Source organism: Python bivittatus, unplaced genomic scaffold (genome assembly GCF_059951505.1).
Source record: "Python bivittatus isolate LINGU-HERP-01145 unplaced genomic scaffold, Pbiv_v1 ctg000330_np1212, whole genome shotgun sequence".
Lineage (NCBI taxonomy): Eukaryota > Metazoa > Chordata > Lepidosauria > Squamata > Pythonidae > Python > Python bivittatus.
This window is the reverse complement of record NW_028277058.1, coordinates 6,037,585-6,063,308: the sequence shown is the minus strand read 5'-3', so window position 1 is coordinate 6,063,308 and position 25,724 is coordinate 6,037,585. Positions and strand designations below refer to the sequence as shown.

Here is a 25,724-nt window from a genome sequence, read left to right as displayed (position 1 = left end):
AACATACCCTGTCCTTAACTGTCCCTTTCTTCTCTTCCTCATTTCTTATTTGTAGGAGATTTATTTTTTTTAATATTTTTACTGAAAGTTTAACAGCAATAATAAGAATTAATACAAACTAAAATACAACAGAGAAAACGAAAAAGAGAGGAATCAAAGAAAAAGCTAGCAGTGCAATAAGAAAAAAAGTAGAAGAAAAGAGAAAAAAGAGAAGAATATAAAGAAAGATATAAAGATATAAAGAAGTGGCTTCCAGTGTTCTTCACAGCAGTTATAAATACATTTATTTTAACCTCTCTCTCTAAAGTTACATCATGAAACCCTTCTTTCTATAATCTATCCTTCTAATCATCAAAAACATAAATCACAAGTTCATTTTTTTTCATTTTTTTGCAAAAAGTCCATAAGAGGTTTCCAATTACCAATAAATGTAGATATTGTCCTTTCTCTAATCAAAGAAGTCAGTTTGTCCATCTCAGCAAGTTCTGTCAATTTCACCAACCATTCTTCCATGGTGGGTAATGCCAAATCTTTCCGTCTTTGTGCATATAGTAATCTCACCACAGTAATCATATATTGAAATAATCTTCCGTAGCTTTTTTCTAACCATTTATCCATCTAAAAGGAAAAGTTCTGGCTTCAGCTGAACATTAATCTTTAAAATTCTCTGTATCAATGTATGTATTTGAAACCAATTTTTTAAAGCCTTTTTACCTGTCCAGCATGACAAAATGTCCCTTCATGTTGTTCACATTTGTAACATACATTTGAAATGCCTTTATACAGTCAAGTCCAGAAATATTGGGACATCAACACAATTCTAACATCTTTGGCTCTATATACCACCACAATGGATTTGGAATGAAACAAACACAATGTGCATTAACTGCAGACTGTCAGCTTTAATTTGAGGGTATGTACATCCAACTCAGGTGAACGGTGTAGGAATTACAACAGTTTGCATATGTGCCTCCCACTTGTTAAGGGACCAAAAGTAATGGGACAGAATAATAATCATACATCAAACTTTCCCTTTTTAATACTTGGTTGCAAATCCATTGCAGTCAATCACAGCCTGAAGTCTGGAACGCATAGACATCACCAGACACTGGGTTTCATCCCTGGTGATGCTCTGCCAGGCCTCTACTGCAACTGTCTTCAGTTCCTGCTTGTTCTTGGGGCATTTTCCCTTCAGTTTTGTCTTCAGCAAGTGAAATGCATGCTCAATGGGATTCAGGTCAGGTGATTGACTTGGCCATTGCATAACATTCCACTTCTGTCCCTTCAAAAACTCTTTGGTTGCTTTTGCAGTATGCTTTGGGTCATTGACCATCTGTACTGTGAAGTGCCATCCAATGAGTTCTGCAGCATTTGGCTGAATGTGAGCAGATAATATTGCCCGAAACACTGCAGAATTCATCCTGCTGCTTTTGTCAGCAGTCACATCATCAATAAATACAAGAGAACCAGTTCCATTGGCAGCCATACATGCCCACGCCATGACACTACCACCACCATGCTTCACTGATGAGGTGGTATGCTTAGGATCATGAGCAGTTCCTTTCCTTCTCCATACTCTTCTCTTCCCATCACTCTGGTACAAGTTGATCTTGGTCTCATCTGTCCATAGGATGTTGTTCCAGAACTGTGAAGGCTTTTTTAGATGTCGTTTGGCAAACTCTAATCTGGCCTTCCTGTTTTTGAGGCTCACCAATGGTTTACATCTTGTGGTGAACCCTCTGTATTCACTCTGGTGAAGTCTTTTTTTGATTGTTGACTTTGACACACATACACCTACCTCCTGGAGAGTGTTCTTGATCTGGCCAACTGTTGTGAAGGGTGTTTTCTTCACCAGGGAAAGGATTCTTCGGTCATCCACCACAGTTGTTTTCCGTTGTCTCCCGGGTCTTTTGGTGTTGCTGAGCTCACCGGTGCGTTCCTTCTTTTTGAGAATGTTCCAAACAGTTGTTTTGGCCACGCCTAATGTTCTTGCTATCTCTCTGATGGGTTTGTTTTGTTTCTTCAGCCTAATGATGGCTTGCTTCACTGATAGTGACAGCTCTTTGGATCTCATCTTGAGAGTTGACAGCAACAGATTCCACATGCAAATAGCACACTTGACATGAACTCTGGGCCTTTTATCTGCACATTGTAATTGGGGTACTGAGGGGATATCACACACCTGGCCATGGAACAGCTGAGAAGCCAATTGTCCCATTACTTTTGGTCCCTTAACAAGTGGGAGGCACATATGCAAACTGTTGTAATTCCTACACCGTTCACCTGAATTGGATGTACATACCCTCAAATTAAAGCTGACAGTCTGCAGTTAACGCACATTGTGTTTATTTCATTCCAAATCCATTGTGGTGGTGTATAGAGCCAAAGATATTAGAATTGTGTTGATGTCCCAATATTTCTGGACCTGACTGTATATTCTATTTTTTATAATAACTTTATTATTTTTTTAAAAAGGAACAATAAAAACTAACAAAAACTGATATTGAGAGAAAGAATAAGAAGAAAAAGAAAATTGAAAAAAGAGAAAATAGTAGATTGAAAGTGCAAAAAAGAAAAAGAGAAAACAACAAAAAAAATTGACTTCCGACCCTCCTTGCAACAGATATAAGTAACAATATACATCAAATTCTTACTCTAAATTTAAAAATAACTTCCATTATTTCTGTTAACCCATATTATTTCTAATCCATACAACATAATTTCATTTTGTGTGTGTGTGTTTCTTGGAAAAAGTCCAAAAAAGGTTTCCCGTTAGCATTAAAATTACACAATGTCTTATCTCGAAAAAGCCATCAATTTTGCCATCTCATTCAACCCCATCAACTTCACCATCCATACTTCCACTGTAGGTAATGTCTTTTCTTTCCACCTTTGTGCATATAAAAGCCTTGCTGCTGTTATCATATATAAAAACAATGTTCCATTAGTTTTTTCCAACTGTTTATCCATCAAACACAAAAGGAAAATCTGTGGTTCTGATTGAATATTAATCTTTAAAAATCTTCTGTATACAGATATGTATCTTATTCCAGATTTTTTTTCTTTTTTATAAGTCCACCAGAGGTGATAAAATGTCCCTTCTTGCTGTTCACATTTCCAGCATACATTCAAAGTACCTTTATACATTTTAGTAAGTTTTTCTGGCAACAAGAAAACAATACATCATTTTATAGAAATTCTCTTTAAGGTTATAACACAATGTAAATTCCAATCCTTTCTGCCATATATTTTCCCATTGTTCCATCTGTACGTTGTCGCCGTTTTTAACCCATTTTATCATATAGTCCTTAACTTGTTCATTTTCTGCCTCAAGTTTCAATAAAAGTTTATACGTCTTTGCAATAACATGTTCATCATTAGTACACAAGTCTGCTTTAAATGCATAAGTCCAAAATGCCTTTATACATTCTAGATCATTTCTGGCATCAGTGCCAACGATACATTATTTTATAAAAATTCTCTTTAAGATCATAACATAATGTAAATTTCAACCCTTTTAGCCACATATTTTCCCATTGATCCATCTGTATATTATAACCAAAATACTTAGCCCACTTTATCATTTGTAGCACATTTACAGATGGAGGGGAAAAACCACAAATTGATAGGTTGGTGTCCTCTGTTCATACACACACATTCTTTTATGTGTTAGGAGCTAGAACAAAAAACGATTTTACTTAGATGTGCCATACAAACAGCAGATGGATTCACAAATGGGTGTGTGTGTGTTTGTATAAATAAAATACAGTTTGTAGTAATATAGTAATATATATTTATATTAGCTCAAACAAGCAAGTAATTACACATAAGTAATACTTGTAAGTATTACAAGTAAGTTCTAATAATTTTATGTAAGGATTAGAGCACAATTTTGCACACCCATGCAGCAATAAAAGATTAAGGGCAGTTTGATTCATGTTGTAGAAAATAATGTAAACTGGTTAATACAAACATTCACAGACTGTATAGGCCAGTCAGTTGTCTGGCACAGATACTAAATATCCTAATCTAAACAGAAAGGAAAGGAAGGAAATGGTAGAGAAGAGAAATATAGGAAATAGATAAAAAACATTACCTGTTCCAGAGAAAAGGAAGCACAAAACCTTTAGTTTGGCCTAACTTGCGAGGCGTTAAAAGGCCTTGTACTGGCTACTTTTGAGTCATAGTGCAATCCAGCAGCTGAAGCCTGTTAAGCACTTTCCAGCATCGTCTTTTTTTTTTATTTTTAAGCACCCCAAAAATAAAATTATTCTAAATGAAAGATTGGATTATGATCAGAGAAAAAAAAGAATTATGATGAAAAAATAGTCAACAATTCCAGTGTGCTTGAGATCGTATAGAGCAGTTTCTCAAAGCCAGAAATTTATATGGAATGGGGTTTTTTTCTGCTCAACAGCATAAAAAGGATGTATGAAACCAGGTGTTGCACTCTACAGGTGGTTTATCAGGGGACAAAGTGTTCTTAAGACATCTCTGGATTAGCAATACAGCAAACAGGTCAAGGGAATAAACTGGGATTGTGGCCCTGATGGCAGCATACAAAAGAGATGGGGCTAGGTCTTGCTAAGTCAGCAAATAGGCAGCAGGGCAAGATAAGAACAGGGTAATAATGACTGAAAGTTACCAGAATTACTAGATTTCAGACAAAGGCTTCCAGAGGCTTAACATATCCAGGGCTATGCTCAGGATGAGTCACAACAACAACAAAAATAGGTGTGTCTTGTGTTGTGAAAAAGAACCTCTGGAGATTTACTTTATCGAACAAAAGGAACTTACTTCTGAAAAAGGAGGGTTGTTGAATGCTCCTGTGATAAGCCAATGTTGCTAGGAATGGCTTGACTTGCAATAGTAATACAGCAATTTTGTCGTATTTTCCCTGCCAGGGCTCTGGGTAGGCCAATTCAGAGATTCTCTTCTTTGGTTCATTAGCAGGATGGTGGCTTTTCTAGCGAGCATGCAGTGCCGTGCTTTAGACATTCGCTCTCGCAAATGACCTTCATTCTAATTAGTGGAAAGAGGCAGCCCAAACTTTAACTCAGTCAATACCACAGCTATGTGTACAATTATAAACATAAATTTTTGGTCATGGCGTTTCCATGAATAACTTAGTTAAACTGCTTTTTCTATAGCAAAACAAATGTTGAGCCAGGATCTCTAGCTAATAAGTTAAAACATTAGGTACTACAATGCTTGGACATTTGACCCTGTACATTAAGATTTTCTTCTTTGTAACAAATGTTTCTTTTGATAATCTATGATGGTACAGTTGGAAGGAAGATGTGTTTGACACCATTAGACTTTTTAAAATGTCTAATCAGAAAATGGCCTTTTAAAGCATACATCTGACAGTAGCCTAATTCTTGTGCTAAACAGCATTAGGCTCAATTAAAACCAGAAACAAAAAACCTAGAAGGCCAAATAAAGGAAATTATAGTATGCGCTAAAGGTTTCGCTACTGTTGTGATGGGATCTAGAGGCAAAACCGATTTTCTGCATGAGCCCTATGTTATGGGATTAAAAAAAAAAAAAACCTGTTGGGGATTGTCCTTGCCTTGGATTCAGAGAAATTGATGCAGTAATTGAGTTGGTAGTAGAACACATCTTAAACTGGTATAGTCCACTTTGGAGAAGTCACCTTAAGACTCCCAAATGACCAAATTGTTGGATAGCTGTAATAGCAAACTGTAGTGCAATTATTGCTAGCAAGAAAACATGAAGTTCTCTAGAATTGGAAGAGGATTTGATTTATAGAGTTACTGTGATTTTATGGCAGATAGAGAAAAAAGCACGGACTTTCATAACAAAGAGCCAACATTTCACCAAAAAATGAATTCCTTTTTAGATATAGCAAGAATGGAATGCTTGATTCAGCCAGATAGATATGTCAATATGTTCTATCCATTCAGCTAATATCTCTGAAAAAAAAAGAAAAGCTGACTTTAAACCTCCTCACATCAGCTTGATACTTTCTCATGTGAAAGTGTGCCTTGCCTGTTCTCTACTTTTCTTTTATCATGTGTTCATCTATTAATGTCTTAGGTTTGCATAATTTGCTAGAACAAATTGAGAAGTGTTCTTTTTTGTTGTTTATTTTTACTATTATATACTGTAATAAAGCTTCTTACTATTACTTACTATTGTTCTGTAGGCTATAATAGATTTTCATTTATTCTTTGCTTCTAAAAGCAACCATAACATCTTAATGTATGACACAATTAAACAAAAACTGGTTCAAATGAAACACTTTATACACTAAACCAAGAAAAACAAATTATGCCAAAATATGCCCAGTATTTGGTGGCCAAAAATTGAGGAATTATACAAGATTTTCTAATCAAGCTTTCAACTGGACCACCAAAGAAGACTACTATGGGTCTTGTCTACCTAACAACTGTCATTAAAATGCAGCTTTTTGAAGATTTGTTTATTAATTGTAGTTGCTGTATCCTTGGTTAACAATTCTGGGATGATTTCTGTATGGGTATATATTCCCCACATATTTTGTACTGTTCTCTTGATTCTTTTGTTAAGTATTGCAAAATTTAAGAACTTATATAAGCCATAACAAGCTTCATCTCCATAACATGCTGAAAATGACTTATGTTGTGCAAGTTCTGTAATGTCGTGGGAGAAACAGGACAGTGATCTTCAGTGGACAGAGGAATAACAATAAGATGTTTGTGCTTGAGCTCTTTAATATAGAAAGCGATATTATTTCTCAGAAAGCTATGAGTCTTGACAAACTGAATTGTTGGTTAATATCAAATTATGTGGACATTCATAAATAAATTGGCTTTTTTTTTCCTCCTAGCAATGATACATGAACTTTCTTTTCTGAGTCTAATGCTCGGTAGCTATGTTCAGTGTTGGTAAATTTCAGCCACGTGATTGGAATAATCCAGCATTTTTCATAGAAACTATTTGGTTATATTATAATCAGTGTTTTTCATATTTACATGTTTAATCCTGCAGACCAAAGACAGCACTTTCTCATCAAATGAATTTTAAAATACTCTAAATACCTTTTCTTAAAATTATGTTGATTACTGCCTCTGTCAAACAGCTGAAATCTTTTGGAAATATGACATATTCAGAAAGCTTTGTATGATTTAATTTTTCTCATAATCCTTGCAGTAATTCCAGATCAAATAACACATAATTTATAGCAGTAAGTTTGGTATTATTTTCACTAATTTAGTGGACATAAAGTCTGGGCTGGTTTGCTGGAAATTGCTCAACTAATCTCAATATAACTGAAGTGAGGTGTTGCAGCATTAGAAGTAGCATTGTCATTCATAATCATCTAATCCAGAATTATGTGCACTCAAATGCACATAGTGTTCTGCTTTTATGTTGCACTTTCTGAATCTGTAATTCTTTGTGTTCATAGACCTTTCCTTGCACTGAAAAGAGGGAAAGAGATCTGCATATGGGAACTGCTGCTCCTCAGAATAATCTTTTCATTGTTGCTCAAAAGTTTTAACATGGATATTTTCAACTCTCCTAACTTTGGAAAAGTGTGATTGAATTTAATTAAAGATCAGCCTTTCAGAGGGGGAAATATCTTAGCATGATATTAATGGCAGGTGGTACTTATTTCCTTGCACATGCTTTGCTTTCATTCTTAAAATACAGTATTGATGTTTTATCAGGATGAATGGAAAGATTGGAAAGAATCAGACCTAGAAACTCAGGAGAGCTTTTATTCCTTTCCTGTGTAAAAGCTCACATTCCTGGAGCTTACAGGGTGTGTGTGTGTGTGTGTGTGTGTGTGTGTGTGTTTTCCCCTTGGTTGGTGCAATACCAAGGTTTGATTTCTACAGGCTCTGCAAATGAAAATCCTTTGAAGTTTTTAGACAGTGAGAGGTGGATAGAAGTGCTTGAAGTTACAAGACGCAAATAAATATATTGACAGGTAATTTAGGTTGTTTATTTTCCTCTCACTCTTCCTTTCGTTGCAGCTGCCTAGCAGGCCTGCTATGCTTTCTGATTTCTTTGTAAAGTTCAGTTGCATTGTCAGCACAATCTTTCTTAGTGAAAGTAGTTCTTTCTTGTGTTCAGTTTTTCTATGCTGCTTTCAGTAAATCTAATGAGTTGTGATGTTCATTAGTTAATTGGACCTGTTCGGTATACAGTTGACTCAAATGGCTTGTAGTAGCTCGTAAAATGTAGTTCCCTAAAAGTACATTGATGTTGCTTTGTAGGTAGGAATTGTCACCTGGTCTTATTTCTAAAAGGGAAGCACAATTTTTTCACAGTACGCTTGGTGTTATTTGTCTGTCTTTGACTTCTTTTGCAGAGAACATAGAAAACCAGGAACAAAAATGTATTTTAGAGGAGAGGATTATCACCTATAAGAGGGAAAAACTGACTACAAAAAGAATTTGTTGGGCTCTCTTACTGTCCCCTTTGTATCTTTGTAAAAGCTAGATATGAAATTTTGCTATTCTTTTGTTGCTTTGTGCCAGAATGTCAGTGAGCTTCTGATCTCAAGCCAATGTGACATGCAATTGGCTGTGGTGTGTTGCTGTCTACAGCATTCTACTTTTCCTAACAGGAATTAATGGCAACTATTCATTGATGTATAAAAAATTCATCTGTCTCAGATATTTTAATTTGGTTTCCAGCACTAAGTAAGGGGTTAAACTGAATGTGATTGCATAAATGTCCATTCCAGCTCTGTGATTCTGTGATTTTATGTGCTTTTACATGTTAAAATTGGAAGCCCCAATTCTGATTTGACACTCACAGCAAGAACTCAAGACTGTACTTACAGCTGTAGAAATAATTTCAGTCAAGGCCTCATTTAAACCTGAAGCTGGTTATGTGAAAGGACTTATCCATTGATGCAGCGTCCAGTTTAAATTGAGTGGGTGGCTTCTAAATATAGTAGGTAGAATCAATTTGCTGTTTATCTGCCCCATGCATGTGTAATAACAAGGTTCTCAGTTTAAACAGCAAGTCCATCGTAAGCAAATGTTATCATGCGCAAATTATTTTAGTATATCTGGTTTCATATTTTAATCCAGTTCTTGTGGTTAGTATTCATCAGTCTTTCTTTCTGATAGTCTCTAAATGTGTTAGACTACATATCCTATAGTTCGAAGTTAGCATGTCTTCATTGACAAATTTATGAGAATGGAGTCCAAAACATGTGGAGGACACTTGAACTGGGAGAGACCAAAGCTGCTTATTTAACATTAAATAAATCACAATTTATGAACATGGTGCTACTTACAGATTAGCATTAGTATCTGGTAACTGTTTTTCCCAGTGGAATTTAGTTAAATATTGCACACCATGTTTGTGCAGGTGATGAGTTTACTTTTAAGAGTTCTAAGTTTCTGGACTTGATCATAGGTCTTACCATTTTGTGTGTTGCCTTCTGTCATGGGTGGGATGATCAAAGCACATTTACATATTTACATTTTGTGCAATAAAAGCTAGAGAAACTCAAATTTGCAGTATTTGAATTTTTCCCAACTGCAAAATTGTCTTTAATATAATTGTATGTTGCTGTTAGAAGAGGAAACAGATGGCTTTCCCAGATGATTACAGTAGATCTCTGGGTCACAACTAATGTAAATAGGTTTGGTTTTGTTTGCTCAGTTATGAGAGCAAAGACTACTTTTTAAAAAAAGGAATTGGTAAGCTTTTGCTATTACGTCTTATCTGTTTCTGTCCATAGTATTTTGCTGTAAAATAAGAAATATATTCCTTCTGTAATTAGACAATAATTACAGCACTATTTTTTTTCCCTGGGTTTAGGGCTATCTTGTACCTTTCCTTTAAATGAAAACAATTATGACAGACTGTTCAGACAGTTGTCTGAGAAATAGTGTGCCTCACTACAAGTTATGCTTATATTGGCTGGATATCTTTATGTTCCTATGCAAGATACATGATTTTTACAGTAGATGAAAGAGGTATATTTTGCACAGGAATTGCTAAAAGTAGTCAGCAAGATTGCTTTTTGTTTTACATGTGAAAGGTGAACTTTATGATAAGTAGAAATTGTTTTTGTAGTACAAAGTACTCACATGAAAAACAAATTAATTATGCCTGCACATGTCCTTCTGTGTTTTTCTGCATTTTCTGCAGAGCGGTCTGTTCCACTATCTGGCTTGTTTTTGTTTGTGCTTTTTCTTTTCTTCTTGTCTTTTTTCTTTTTGAGGCAGTCTCCTTTGGTAAAAAAAGTGGAAGTAATTTCCAAAATTCCTTTTATTATAAAGCCAATTATTTTAAAGTACGCAGGGTTCATCCTACAAGAAAGATTCTAATAAGCACTTCCATTCATTTTATAATTGAAGATTGTTTACTTAGTTGTTGTTCCCTGCATCTACAATAAATTGGCATAAAAATACACAACTGTTTTGCAAGAGTTTTGGATCAATATACGAAATAATAGGGTTAGGGTTAGGGTCAGTCCATAAAGAGTATGAGATTTAACACATTTAATCTATAAATGTGTAATATGCACATAAAGTATATCCATCTCTCAAAAAATACCTGTTAGCATAATGTGAGATTGACAATGCAAATGAGTCACTCATTTTATTAGTTTTATCATTTTAATTTCTATAGCATAGTATAGAGCACAATAAGAATCAGATTCAGTTCAAAACATTGCAAGCAAATAGAAGTCATCTCAATCTTACTCCTTTTATTTTTTAAAAAATGTATTAATTAACAGCAGACAGAACACTTGATCAGTATTTTTCTCGCACCCTTTGTGATAAGCAAATGATGTACAATATCCTTAATGTAATTGTCAATACCTTAAAGAAACCAAACTGCTGGTAGTATCAGTTAGAAATACAGAGTTTTGATCTGTTAGTTGGCATGATCCAATGTTTTAAGGGATACCTTCTCCCTGGATACCAGCTTTATGTAACTTGGTGCCCTTGATGTATACTGTATCGGGAATTGTTGTCCGACACATCTGAAGAATACCAGGTGGGAAAATGGTACATTATACCTTTACTCTGCTGCTGTAGAAATGAAATATGTGGTGTACACAGGAGATGTTGTAGCTGAGTCTATTGGGGCTTGTTATGTTTTTATTCCATTTGTCTTGCACTAGAAAATGAATGTACCTGAGTGATGTGTAAATTGCTATAAATTGCAAATTGGTTAAGTGCAAATTGCATTAGAATTTATTTTTGTGACTAAATCCTGTAAATTAGATTACCCAATGATTTTGTGGGAGGAGGGAATTCCTGTTACATTTATATGACTGGGTAGTTATTTTATATCACATAATGAGGACTGTATTAAAGCTGTTAAATACAGCTGCCAAGAATTATCTTTCCCTTCACGACTTCCACAACATCTTGAAGGCTGTTGAACATTTTCATAAATAAACCATAATTTCAGAAAGATACAAGAAAGCAACTGCCATAATATTATTCCTGTCTTTTTACATCCTTCTTAGCATATCCCTGCTACATCTTTTGATAATACATGTGTGTATATAACAATAGAGGAGGGGGGATATGTGGATGATACACTTGTAGGAAGAGCTGAAATAATGGCAGTTCTTCTGTTTCAGAATTCATAATTGTTTCAAATAGGTTTACTATGAAAAATACATGCCAGTTTTGTAAGATGGCTGATAGAATTTAAGAATCCCATTTCCCATATTATTGTTCAAAATATAGAAGAGAACTTGATCCTGCTCCTTAATAGAGTGATGAACATCTATGTTTAGAGAATTTTATTTCACCACCTTTCAAGTGATAAGAACAGAGTCCAATGTTAGAATTTCTAAAGAGAAACAACATGCTATTATTGGATCATTTAAAATATATTAGTAGATTTTTAAAAAAATACATGTTAATCAATAGTATGTAAATAATTGTCTAATTCATAGGAAACCAGAGGTAGCTTTTCTTCTTATGTTTTAATTTGCATATAACTTAAATAGCCTAAATAGAGAGAGAAAGGGTTACAAGGAATAATTGCTAGGGTATGTCAGCATTGTAATATGGCTTATTCTGAGAATTAGAACATCCTGTGTTATAGAGAAGAACAACCTTGAAATTATTTGACCTTAAAATGTAGTTCTGTGCAACGCAAACTCTAGTCATAGCTGTTCTCAATATCAATTGCTGCAGCAGAATGTAAAATGGGTAAGCAGTGTAATCTCATTAAGTTGTGAAAGACACATAAGGGCAAAGTACAAAGGTGAAGTTAACTAAAATACCGACTATAGTCATGCAGTGACTAATTGGGCTGAAAGTTAAAAAGCTCTGTTAATGCATAAGAAACAGGTATGACTCCATTTTTAAGTACATTAGTAACCAAAAAGATTTAGAATGCCTTGTATTACCAACATAAATAAATGCTGCCTCCTCCCTGAAAATTTAAAGATGTGGCCACAAAACTTAATTTGCAAGCAAAGTTGAGAAAAGTGTGGAGAGCAGAAGCCAAGACAGAATTGTTGCTCACTTCTCAGACACTGGGGCATTGAGAATATATTGTGTCCAAGTGGACATTCAAAAGAGATTTGTAAATATTTATGGAGTTATACTGACTCTGGATTCCATGAAATAATTGCATCCATAAGACTGCAGTGAATTTTTATCGAAAATAGAATCTGCTTACTTTGACTAGCCTTGCTGTGCTTGCTCTCAAGCTGGTCCTTTGGGAGAAAAGCAGAATCTAATAACTAACATAATTCTGAGCTTCAGAAATGGGGAGAGGGGATTTCTTCATCACATAAGCTTCAGGATCCACATGAGCTTCAGGCCCTCTAAAACAGCTCAACTGTGGGAGCTGATTCTCACATTCTAAGGAAAGTAGAAAATTCATCCCTGTTACATTAGATTTGAAGGCATCCAAAAAGCAAATTTTAAGAAGAGTGAGCTTTGGATTCCTTCTACACGTACATAAATACAACCCCGCCAAAAGAAAGGAAGGAAGGAAGGAAGGAAGGAAGGAAGGAAGGAAGGAAGGAAGGAAGGAAGGAAGGAAGGAAGGAAGGAGAGAGAGAGAGAGAGAGAGAGAGAAAGAAAGAAAGAAAGAAAGAAAGAAAGAAAGAAAGAAAGAAAGAAAGAAAGAAAGAAAGAAAGAAAGAAAGAAAGAAAGAAAGAAAGAAAGAAAGAAAGAAAGAAAATTTTTGAGATATGCTACATTTACTATGCTGGTATACGACATTGCAACATTGGACAGAAAATTGATGTTGGACCATCTTGACGAAGCATATTTGTTCTGCCACTAGACAGCATGTTTCATGAGGGGTCTTTCTCAGAATTTTTACTCTTTTAGGCTCAGTAATCAGTATCTTGTGCCTTAAAACTATTTTGAAATTTCTGGGCTCATTTGGATGTTTAGGTTCCATTTCACACATTATCTCATGTATTTAGTGAAAGTGCAAAGAAGGGAGAAAGTTAGGCCCATAAGTCTTGTCCCATACAGATAAAACTTTAGGGGATCTCAAATACCTGGAAAATCCTTCACGTATATACAATTGTACACTCAATAAGGTCTCCTACATATCAAACATATGGGGGATAGGGTGGGTCAGCAGATACCCCTTCCCTTACCAGTACCCATGTCAACACACGTGTAAATTAAAGGTATCAGTGAGTCCACCCCAGTTTTTAAAACTTTTTTTCCACTTCCTGAATCCTTTTGCCAAGTCTTATTTTTCATGATTTACAATGATGAGTTGAAAGATGTATAAAATTAGTTTTCCCTCCAAATTAACATACAAATGTTAAGTTGTCATTTGTCAGCATGGGTGATTTATGACATGTGTAATTCATGACACCAAAGGAAACACAGTTGCCAAAGGGCAACGCTGACATTTGCAGCTAACTGAGCTGAAATTTCTCTGTATGGTTATGCTGACTAGTTTGGAGTTGCAGCAGTATTCCAAATGGCAAAAGAGAATCAAATTTGACTGTCTTATTCTGACTGATGAGTGCAAATGACAGAAGAATCTTTTCCAAAGATATTACAAAAAAAGTAGCGGACTGAAATAAAGCTTGTCTTAGTTCTCCAATCATGCAGTGTTTAAGTAAAGGAAGAGAGAAACAGAATACTGCTGACCATGCAGCCAGCTGAAGGTATGACGGGAGTCCAAGGACATACACAGCTGTTACAAAGCCCAGTCACCCAGGATTCCTGATGACATGGAAGACCCAGTGTCTATATATTCCCCTTTACAGCTGGAATGTGTGACAAGCAAGTCTGGGGCTAATGTAGCAATCACACTCTCCAGTTAGGAAATGACTAATATATATATGTGTGTGTGGGTGTGGAGAGGAGGTGAGGAGACAGTTTCCGTATTGGAATTTAAACTATACCACTAGTTCAAGTCTCCACACAGCCCTAGGTGACTTCAGGCCAATCACTATCTCGCAATGCCTCGAAGATGAGGTTTAAATAAAAGAAATAGCTTGACTTGCTTATTATTTTCTAAATGGTATTAGTCTTGTATGAGTATTTCAGCCTCAGCTACTTTACTGGGTGGAATTGATTATTAAATGGACCAGCTTTTTAACTAGAACTGCTTGGGAGATATGTGGAAAATGGTATAAAGCAAGGAGCAGTAATGCTGTGCTCTCCAGAAATGTTTGCCTTCTAACTGGAATTGATGAAAGCAACAGTCCAATCATATCTGAATGGCATCAGTCTTTGTTGTAGATAAACAAGTACATTGGATACTTTGTGAACACTCATTAGTTCTGCAGTTGGCAAGATCAGTTTTGTGCCATTTACTTCCTTAGTATTACTCCCTTACTTTGCTTTTTAGAAATAATATATTTTAGTGGTGTCACTTACATGCCTTGCCCCAGTTTGCTCTGTATTTTGAGTTGATTTCAACATTCTGGAGATCACCATGGCAACATTTAGTTATACATATGCTACAGATTTTAAGATTCCTTGCTGTTGTCCCTAGGAGAGTTCTTGATTACCTATAGGCTAATGGAGGTAGGAAAAAGGAAAAGGGGGCAAAAGATAAACTAAGTCTGGCTTGTGTATTTGCATGTAAATTTGGGAGTTCATTATAGTGCTGCTGCTGTTTTAAGAGGTAACCAGAAACTGCTAATGGTTTTTGGAAAGTTCTGTCATCACATTGTGAGTGTGAATGACATTTTAAGAACAATTTCCTTTTGCGTTTTGAGAAGATCCTGGTAGTAAATTCCTTCCAAAATAGTTAGTTATGAAAGACATTTTAAAAAATAATATATTCAGTGAAACAAAGTAAGAGTCAAAGCTTAACTCTGTCAAGTGCTGAATATTTAAATTCAAAAGTTAAGCAAATCGGAGTTCATTTGTGCTTTCAAAATAGAAGGAACAAGTTATGGCTTTAGTAAGTATATTATCACAGTCACCCCTGCAGTCCTAAACACATATATTCATACATACATCTTGTTGATTTTTCCTCTTTACCAAAAAGTCAAAGTTGCACAATTTGAACAAAGTATGAAAAGTTGACAACTTGAAACAAAACTTTTGTATCTCCATGAATTAGATTTTAGAGGTTATCTTAAGGGGAGAACTTTTTTGTTTTGGATTGGTTTGATTTTATGGTCTGAAATCTTTCTTTAGTCACAAAACAGAGGAACAGAGGTAAGGGTGGAGACTTTGTGGGACCTAGAAGCAATGATCGGTAACGAAAGTACAAAAATCGGGGGCAGGGGGGAAGTATCTTCCTCCAGCTATAATGTAAGTTTTGCATACTTCTCTAGTGTTATAGAAGTTTTGACTAAATCTAAAAAAGAGATATACAAACAATTTTGGAACAAGGAACCTTGGAATTTGTTCTCTGGTCTCATACTAGCCACTTCTAAACCTATTACTAACTGGTTTTTGGTGTTCATACCATGTGCTAAGCTCCAACACAGATCTGTTTCAATCACTAATCCTGACACAAGAGCAAATATTCTTTTGTGTCTCTTAATAATAAAGATGGAGCTCTGTTTTTTTCCTGGAAAAATGACTAAACAGCCTTTCCAGTGACTTAGTACTTTTACTAGCCTACATGCTGGTCTATGGAAAGATTAAATATATTTCTTTTGGAAGAGATAAGGATTGCCTGTGGTAACCCTACCAGAGCTATTTCAAATCCCTAAAAATCTATCTCAAATTTCTGAATTTCCTATAAAGGGAAATGTATATATTTTAAAAATCACCCAGAGATTACTTTTGTTTACATTGGTTTACTTCAGTATTAGCTTGGAGATTTCAGTATAAATCCCAAGATGCCACTTCCTCAAAATACCACTGTGGGGATGAGCTATGGGTATCACCAAGTCAGAAAGAATTTTATTTATTGATCCTGCCTCTCACAGAGAACAGCATTATAAAGAACCTGTTTCATTTTACAAAATACCCCTATCCAAGCTGTATGTTCCCATTGTCTCTCCTCCCCCCAAGATAGTTTATTCTACCATCTTGGCACCAATGATACAGAAACTTGGGAAGAATAAGCAAGTAGGCAATGTTTTTTAAGCACAATAAAAAGTAACTGGATATCCAACTGTGCAGAAAAAAGGCAGAGAAGGTAAAAGAAATATCTCCTCAAATTGGCCTTATTCACAGGGCTTTTATAGTACCACAATCACACATTTAAAAATAATTGTTTCATAATTGTGATTCATTTCAGCAGCATGAAATGTCAGATTCAACATGGCAAACCCATTTCCAGCCTCCTGTGTGAAAAGCAAAAGCTTAGGTACTGTTAGCAAACTGCTAAAAGTGAGATATCTTTCCAGAGAAGAAAATAGTGGTTGGATAAATACATAGATTAAAATGGGGAGGGAAGCAATTGTTGCTTAATCCAGAAGTTAAGGACAATTTTTTTAAGTTCAACAAGGAGTCTTTATTATGGCAAAAGGAATGAGAAATAGATTCCTGATTTTGTAGTAGTGTGTGGTAACTGCTAAGCAAGGATGTGAAGAAATTTACATCTTTTAAGTCTTTCTCTCTGCCCAAAATAGCTTAATAATAAATAGACAGAGGAAGTGTGAAATAATTACTAAGGGTGAGGAAGGAAGGCTCTAGGGCAGGGTTCCCCAACCTGGTCCCTTCCCAGTATGTTGGACTTCAGTTTCCATCAGCCATTATCTCTTGCTAAATAAACTGTGCAGTTTATTTCCTTTATTTTATTTTGGCTTGCTAGGAAGTTGATGAGAATGCAGATTCAGCCTTAGGATTTTGTAGAATCATATTAATTTGCTGCCTTGTTACAGTGATATATACACAACTATGGTTGTACAAAGCACATTTCATTAATGAAAATGATTACAAGCTAATTACCAAATAACTTTGCAGCAATTAAATAAGGAAATGGGTACACATCAGTTGGTACAACTAGTAGAATGCAGCATATTAGGGGATAAAGGTTTTGATGTTTCAGCTTTTACCCACTGCTAGATAATAAAGTCAAGTCTGCTACTAGGACCTGAAATCCTTATTATACAGTTGTTTCCCTGAACAGATTTTTTTTTTCTTTCTGTCATGAACTGATATGAATTAAGATGATTACTTTCCTGAGTTTTTCTCTTACATGATCATTGTGACCCCTCTACAAGGGGGTCAAAAATTCTAATGTTAAGCCTACAAATGCTGAGTTTGCTCATTTAAGGATGCTGCGCCTGCAAATCTCTTCCTGGAAACATTGGATCAAGGGTTTAGAGATGCAAGTGTTAGTTATATATCATTTGGACTCTTTTAACGGCCTCTGTAGGGGACTGCCTTTGGTAGACAGGTAAATGTATTGCGGTCTTCAACCAGTGGGTGTGTGTGCATATATGCACATATAGATACAGTTCTACATACATCATAAAATAACAATTAAAAGAAGCTAAAAGGCTTAAAAAGAAGGAAAGAAAAGGAGGGAGAGGAGGAAATGTTAAAGGTGTCCAAAAATGCAGTTTTATCAAACAGTCTTTCCTGCCTCACTCTCATAGCAGCGAGGCAAAATTTGGCTACATTACAGGTAATCACGGTCTTGTGATCTGCTGGAGGATAAAAGTGCCAGTCATCGTCTTTCCCTGGCAATTCCTTTACGAGCGGCCGAATTAGTTTATCCCGCAGGTTCAAGCAGAAACTACAGTGCAGCAAGACCTGCTGCACATCCTCTATGGTATGAGAATCACAGGGGCAAAGTCGGCCTTTAAAGTTGTTAAAAAATTCTGCTTTTTCCTAATATTAAGGCCAGTTTTGTGGAAGGCAGTGACTATCATGCTTAAATGTCATGCTTATGGATATTGGTCAGATCAGATCAATTTTATTATGGGCTTCAGCCATCGAATAAAACAGATCAAAAATGGGAGAAAAGAGAATCAAAATAGATAAACAAAAATAAACACATATAGCAATGCACCTTAAATCTTTACTTCGGATCCCCTACCAATATAGATAGAAAACAAAACTTCACAATATTGCATATTGGTCTATTTATGGACACAACTGAAAATGCTGTTTATTACCTAAAACCACTGTGCAGCTGGATCCTGGATTATCTAAAATTCATCCATTAGTTCTAATCCTGCTCCCAAACAACAGAAAACAAATGTGTTCCACTTCTCATAAAACCTTTCCAACAACTTTTACATGTCTACATATCCCTTTCTCCAGGCTAAGCATAAGTGATTGTATTATTGTCCTCACTGGCCTACCTCCTAGCCTTTCCTTTTCCTTCATTGGATAAGACTTTGTGCCCAGAATATTATGGGAGGTAACTGGGTATGGGGGCAAGAGAAAAGTGAGGGAGAGAGAGACATGATATTTTCTAGTAAACATGGTTTAAATAAAAATAAATTATTTTTATATGTAGTGTATCATAGGTTGGAACTCTGTAAATTGTCTGGATTCAAAAGACACATATCACACACAGTTCTGCTTAAACAAAGGATGATGAATAAAATGTGCCTCTTATCAGGCTATGAAACTCACCATGTATCATATATCCAATATACCCACATATTTATTCCACATAGATAGTATTCATTCCAACATCATTTTCTTAAAGCAATTTTGTTTCCTATTTTGTACTGGACTTAAGGTTATGAGTACCATATAGGATTCTAGATTATCCTCTACTAAAATGTGTGTTGTGAAAAACTAAGTGTTGCATTCTTAGATAACTTCAGTAACATTGGAGTTGGGATTTTGTGGTTATGGATTTTGGGAAAAATTGCCCATGGGGATGTAAGCATTCAAGGGAAACTGCTCTACTTTTTCAGAGTGAAGCAGGCTTGGTGGACACAGCCCAGGCTGCACATCCATTTCCATGAGGGAAAATGAGGCTAGGGTCAAAAACTTATTCAATGTATGCTTCTACCAGTTCAACAAGCTATGTTCTAATCCTAACCATAAAAACATTGGAGAGCCAAGGGAAAAATCACATATCTTATCTTACTTGAACCATTCTGTAAGCATTCCATTTATTCTCACGCATGTTTTGCTTGCATCACGTGCTGTTCGTACCTCATTAAATGACCAACTTCCAACTCCATACCCAGGCAAACCCTTCCATAATTCAAGCTTGTTACACTTTTTCTAAACAAGCAAACATACAACATTTCTCACATTCATGCATTTCTCAGTGACCTGCTTTAGAACAAAAATCTTCCCACAGTTTCTTCATGGTCACCTTTATGTCGCTTCAGTCAGAATTCTGCAAAATATCTTCCCAAACATATTTAGGAAGCTAATGTCCTGTAATTTTTGCTATCATTCTTAGTACCTTTTCCTTTGAATAGGGAACAGTATAATGACACATTTCCAGTTGTCAGGCATAGATGCAGTCTGCGCGTGCACACACACACACGCACTCACACTAAATAGGTTGCAGAAGCAAACCACACTCATATTTTAACATTTCTCCAGTTGCAACATTTACCCCTAAAGCCTTACCATGTTTCAGTTTTGCTTTGTTTCTCCTGACATACCCACCATGATGTGTTTCAGCTTCATCCTTTGCACCAGTCTGCTCTCAAAGATTTCTCTCAGAGACCCGTGGAGTCCTTGGGGTTCTCTGAGTTTGGTTGTTTTCTTGCAAATGTTTCATTACCTGGCTAGGTAGCATCTTCAGGGCACAAAGAACCCCAAGAGCTCCACAGTTCAACCCTGAGCTACACATTCGCTTCTGTTGCTCTCAGAGGGCCTTCCTTACTTGTATTTTGGAAGGCAGAAAATGGAGCTCTTTGGAGAGATTTAATTATGATTTAAAAACTTTTTCAGAAGATGAAAGTATAGACTAGGTTACCAGTTTAGTCATATCTATGCCACATGCACATACTTTGCTAATAGTGAGAACAGTGAAGAAAAAATAATCGGAAAAGAAACAATTGGAAAGCAGCTGTTTTTAATTTTAATAAAACATTTGTTTACCTTGCATGCCCCTTCGTTAACTATATTTATATCTTAGCATGGCTTCTAGTGAAAACTGCACCTTTTCAACAAGAAGATCCTGGAGATCTCTCTCTCTCTCTCTCTCTCTCTCTCTTTCTTTTCTAAGAGGAGAAACAAATTGTTCCTTTTGTTCTGGTAGCTTTTCCACTGTCAAGTAATTATTTTACAAAATGCAGGTGACCTTGTTTTTGGCCTCAGTGGTAATATATTTAATCAAAAGACTAACTGTATTTCATATTAAACCACACACTATTTATTTCAATATATTGTGTAACAAATGAAGCTTTGAAATCCACTCTCAAAAGCACACGTGTTTGTAGGGTGAGCCAGGTGAAATTCTAATAACTATTGTGCTATCTTAATCAATATGAAATTATTGCAAGATTTTAAAAAGCCACACAAACAATGTGAAGATGGTTTCTTATGGTTTTTATGTATAACAGGCAGTTCTGGACAGACATAATATCTTTGCCTTTTATTTTTGAACTGACAAACGTTGCAAATCAACTAAGCCTGGGTACTGTTTTTCTTTTTACAACTGTTCTGTGAACTGGCAGTACTCCTATCTTTGTTCTATTTTATCCAGCTCTCTGGTTCTCAATAGAGTACCTGAGTGTGCATTTTCTTCACCAGTGAAGGTAAAATCAGAGATACAAAGGGTTTCATTCAGTTAAGCTGGAAATAGAAGGATATTTTTATCTAACATACACTGAATTTTTAAAGACCTTATGATTTTTTCCTAGCGATATATAAGCAGGGAGTAGAGGAAATCCATAACTTTCTCATTTGGGGACATTGCATTGAAGCAAAATTCCTATGCTACATTGCTATTAGCTATTAGGAACAGTGTAAGTAAATGCAAACGAGTATAGTGTCAGTGTTTAGTTTTATGATGCAACATTATGCCACAGATGTAGAGGTTTTTTATGTGGAAAAGTGTTTGGCTTCTGTTGAAATATATAAACTGAACCCCATTAAGGCTTTATTACTTTTCAGTTGTTATATGCAGTCATTACTCTGTATAATCAAGGGTAAAGGTTCTTTACTGTTTTCTCCTTAACTCATTATTTATGCATTTGTTTCTTTATTATACTGACTTGTGGTAAGGGATATTCTTTACACAGCCTGCCTTAGGTTGGGAACCAAACATACATGTTGCTTTAGCAACTTTCCAAGCCTGATTCCCTCCCCTTAGCCCCATTGGTTAGAGGTGATGGGATTATACCATCTGGAGGGCACTGAGTTGGCACAGCACACATGGAATATTTATTTTGACTTATTAAGGAAGAGCTATTTAAAATACATACATTTGGTGTTATATTTGAGCTCTTCCATAATTCTATAAACATAATTTAAATTAATTGATTATGTGCCATCAAGTCAGCGTCATCTCTTAATGACCACATAGATTTTCAGCACAATCTGTCCCCAGTCTAATCCTTCAGGTCTTCCAACAGTGCACTGATTGCCGCCTTAATTGAATCCATCCACCTTGCTGCCAGGTGTCCCACCTGCACTTACCTTCCACCTTTCTCAGCATTATAGACTTCTCCAGAGAACTAGGTCTTCACATAATATGTCCAAAGTATGATAGTTTGAGTCTAGTCATTTGTGCCTCAATTGAGAACTCTGAGTTGATTTGTTCAATGATCCATTTGATGGTTTTTGGCAAATAATCTGGATAGCTATGTTTAATTGAATTACTGTTGACAGTTTGCCAGTTGAAAGTCTGTCTATGTGTTGTGAAATTAAGGAGTTTCTTTGATTATCTTGTATTATCAGGTCTTGGTCTTTTGAGGTTTTATTTATTTATTAGGTCATGCCATCTTACGGGGGGGGGGGGGAGAGAGCATTGACTATTCTTATTGTAAGCCACCCAGAGTTGCTTGAGTTGGATAGCACTATAAATTGGATAAAATAAATAAGTAAATAATTATTCAGAAACAAGTTATCCCTGTTTTGTATTTAAGAATTTAGAAACTGAGAGCCCAAGCTGAACTGCTTCAATTAGCAATGTATATCTATCATTTGATCACATCAACAGCATCAATGACAGGTTATAGTCTGAGTAAAATCTTGTTGATTACAGATGCTAATCCAGCACTAACATGTCTATCAAAGTACAGGTAGTGTCAGTTATTTGACATGGAATTTCAAGAGCTATTTGGTAGCAAATGTTTCAGGTTCACAGAAAATTGATTGATTGATTGATTGATTGATTGATTGATTGATTATGTGCCGTCAGGTTGGTGTCAGCTCTTAGCCACCACATAGACAGATTGAGTCATATATTTGGCAGAGAATATTTCTACAGTTAATCTGAATCATGTCTCTCTGCTTTCTTTTTTTCCTACCACTGTATACTTAAGATAGAGTAATTTTAAAAAATATTTTCTATAAAACTTCACTGTAATGCTCATTTTACTTTTTACTTTTTTTTTAGCATCCAGATCTAAGTTCAAGTTTGTCCTTGGAGAAAGAAATGTATTTCCCACTCTGGTTGGGAGTTAGGCAATTCAAATAAAATATAGTCTCAGAAGTGGACACATCACTTCTGCCTTGGTGTTCGTAGTTCTTTTCTGACTTGAGTTGAGTTGGCAACAGCAGTCTGTCTTGTGTCAAGGTATTTGCTGCAATGATAAAGCATACACTGAAATGTAAATCCATCTCTTGACTGGGCAAAAACTTAGATTCCAACTTCTTCAGGCAAGGCACTTCCTATCTAGAGAAATATTTCAGTTTTTATTAAGATCCTTGCACAGTTGTTCCTATGTATGATGTCAACAGTACTGTTTGACAAAAAATGAACTGCTAGTTGTATTCTGGTCATTGACCACAATACACTTTTGTGGCTTTGTCTGAACTGCAAATTGGTAATTTAGAATTACAAGTTGTACTCCAGAACTTAGACATATTAACAATGAAGGGAGTAGGAGGCAAAGCAATTTTTCTTAACTTAACCTATCAATGCAATCTGCTGGATTTTTGACATATCACATATTGAACATAATTCATGTTTCATAAGCACTAGACTTATCTAATCACAGAAATTTGCAGTTTTGGGTGTTGAACTCAATATTCTGAAAAATTATTGTACAACTTTTCTAAATAATGATGTACATAGCACTAGCAGGTTTTGAAACACATTTGCCAGTGCTTGGGAAAGCTTTCGGGTAAATGAAAGTAGAGGAGCTTAACAGTTTTGCATTTCTCAAGGAGCAGAACCACAGTGGTTTGCATAGCACTTAAGTCCTATTCAGGGCAAACAATAGCAGAATGTTAGGCAAAAATTAAAATACTTATAATTTTGTTTATTAATAATAGGATACCAAATCTGGTTTAACCATCATGGCACTATATTTTTCTGCATACTATAGAAACTCCTGTTTTAATGAAATTAATATATAATTTCAGTACTGGAAATAGCAAAAAATATGTGATTGTATGTAAGTGCATCCTCATTCACCTACCTTACTCAAAGACAAGTGAGAATGCATTCTTTGAACAAAATATAGGATAGACTATTTTATATATTTTTTAAAAATTTCAGAAAAATATGACATTTTCTATCCTTAAATAAAACAATTTGTAATCGCGCAAGAAAAAAAAAAATCAAGCATTGCCTTTCCAGAAAGGGGAGAAGGAGTTGAATTCAGTAATTGTTGAATTCAGTAATTCATTTTATTTTTTTCAGAACAATAAAAACAAAAGCAGAAAATGTATAAAATCTTGAAACATCCTTATTTGGAGTAGCTCCATCCTTTTTCTTCTGATTTTGAAGCTTATGCAAGGCCAGCTTTAGTTCACAATACATGAGTCCAGGTTGATTTGGCAGGTGCTGTAGTAAAATTAGATATCAGTAATCACATCTATGAATCTTTGGCCTCTTTCATTAAGAGATAAGGTAACAATCCCACCTGAAGTAAGGCACTCTGTTTACAGTAGTTAAATCTCTTTCATGTGTTTGATTAAAAGTCCCTTCACAACTGCAGTGGTGTCATTTTTTGCCACATTTTTATCACCAGCCTGGGCATCCCATATTTCCTACTTATAACTTGCCAATGTTGCTGAAGCCAAATAAGAAGTAGAATAGAGGAGTCTTAGCTGAATATGGGAAATGTTCTTTCTGTTCAATATGAGCTCCGTAGTTGGAAGAGGGACAAATATACTGTACATAGTAATTACCACCCATGCATAATATGATTATTGTTACTTTCTGAATCACGGGTGGAGAATCTAGGCCCTTCAGTTGTTGCTGAACTGTATCTTCCACCTTCCTGTCTCACTAACCATATTACTGGGTTTGCTGGAAGTTTGCTGCCGTTCAGCAACATCTGGAAAGTCCAAGATTCTCCATACTGTTATTCATTTTTATTACATTCAGTTTTCACAGAATCAGGTACAATATAGTTGGTTTGACCTTACTTTTTACTGGAAAATATGTTTTGTTTCAAATCTAGAATAAAGCATCAAGCTCCAGAAGTTCTGCCAAACCATTTTGGATCAGATGTGATTCAGCAGAAATATAATCCAGAATTGTCCCAGATTTCAGCCAAAGACATATTTGAAAGATCTTGGAAGAATGCTAGAGTGATTTTATGGGTAATTTGGGCAAGGCATGTATATCAGTTCCTCCCTCCTTTCCTCTGCGCTGCTCCCAGCACAGGATATCACATTGGTGCCTTACCTCCCCTGCTCCTCCACCAACATGGTCTTTGGCTTTTTCCTGATATACCCACCACCAACACCATTTCTGCCTGAACAGCCACATCCTGATCCACACCTGGAACAAAACAGCTCTTCTTCTTTCCACCTATATATCAAAACATCCAAAATAAATATGTTGTTGGCTCAGGCATGGGCCATCTAAAGCCAGGTATTCTATGTATATGGAATGATTCATGCACAAACATTTTGTATATCTCCACTGAAAAGGCACATCCTAAATTGATTGCTTTGTTGTAACTGATGCCATGTAGTTGAAGCATGCGTGGAGCCATCTGTGTTTTCATTTTCCGGAGATGAGAACAAGCTTCTTTTCTGTGTTCTATAAATGCAATCTATCAGCTAGGTTTCCATTTCTCCCATATTGTTCTAGCTATATTTTATGATTCAAGGTAGTGGCAGTAAAGCTAAACAACCCCCAATCACAGAGTTATAGCAGAGCCTCTAACCATGATTATATCAGAAATCCTGGGCCTTTTCATATTTCTTCTTTTACTAGGAACAGCTCAATTTGGCCAGGTTTTTACAATGTCTAGAAGTGGGTGATATTTAAAAACTCAAATGTTCTTCCAGTAGCAGAAAAAAACGTATGCCTGGTCTTTATG

General features: G+C 35.7%; 1 protein-coding gene across 7 annotated transcripts in view; it reads left to right on the top strand.

Moving 5' to 3' along the window:
- Nucleotides 1–25,724, top strand: part of PLXNB2 (plexin B2) — a 303,826-nt gene that overhangs the window by 151,556 nt on the left and 126,546 nt on the right. Inside the window, exon 4 of one of the 7 annotated variants that reach the window (XM_088141665.1) lies at nucleotides 24,855–24,996. The exons of 5 other annotated variants lie outside the window; for them this stretch is intronic. The gene's annotated coding sequence lies outside the window, so the exon portion shown is untranslated. Of the gene's footprint in view, nucleotides 1–24,854; nucleotides 25,011–25,724 lie in introns of all 7 variants that reach the window. One more of the 7 variants, XM_088141664.1, reaches the window with a different exon arrangement.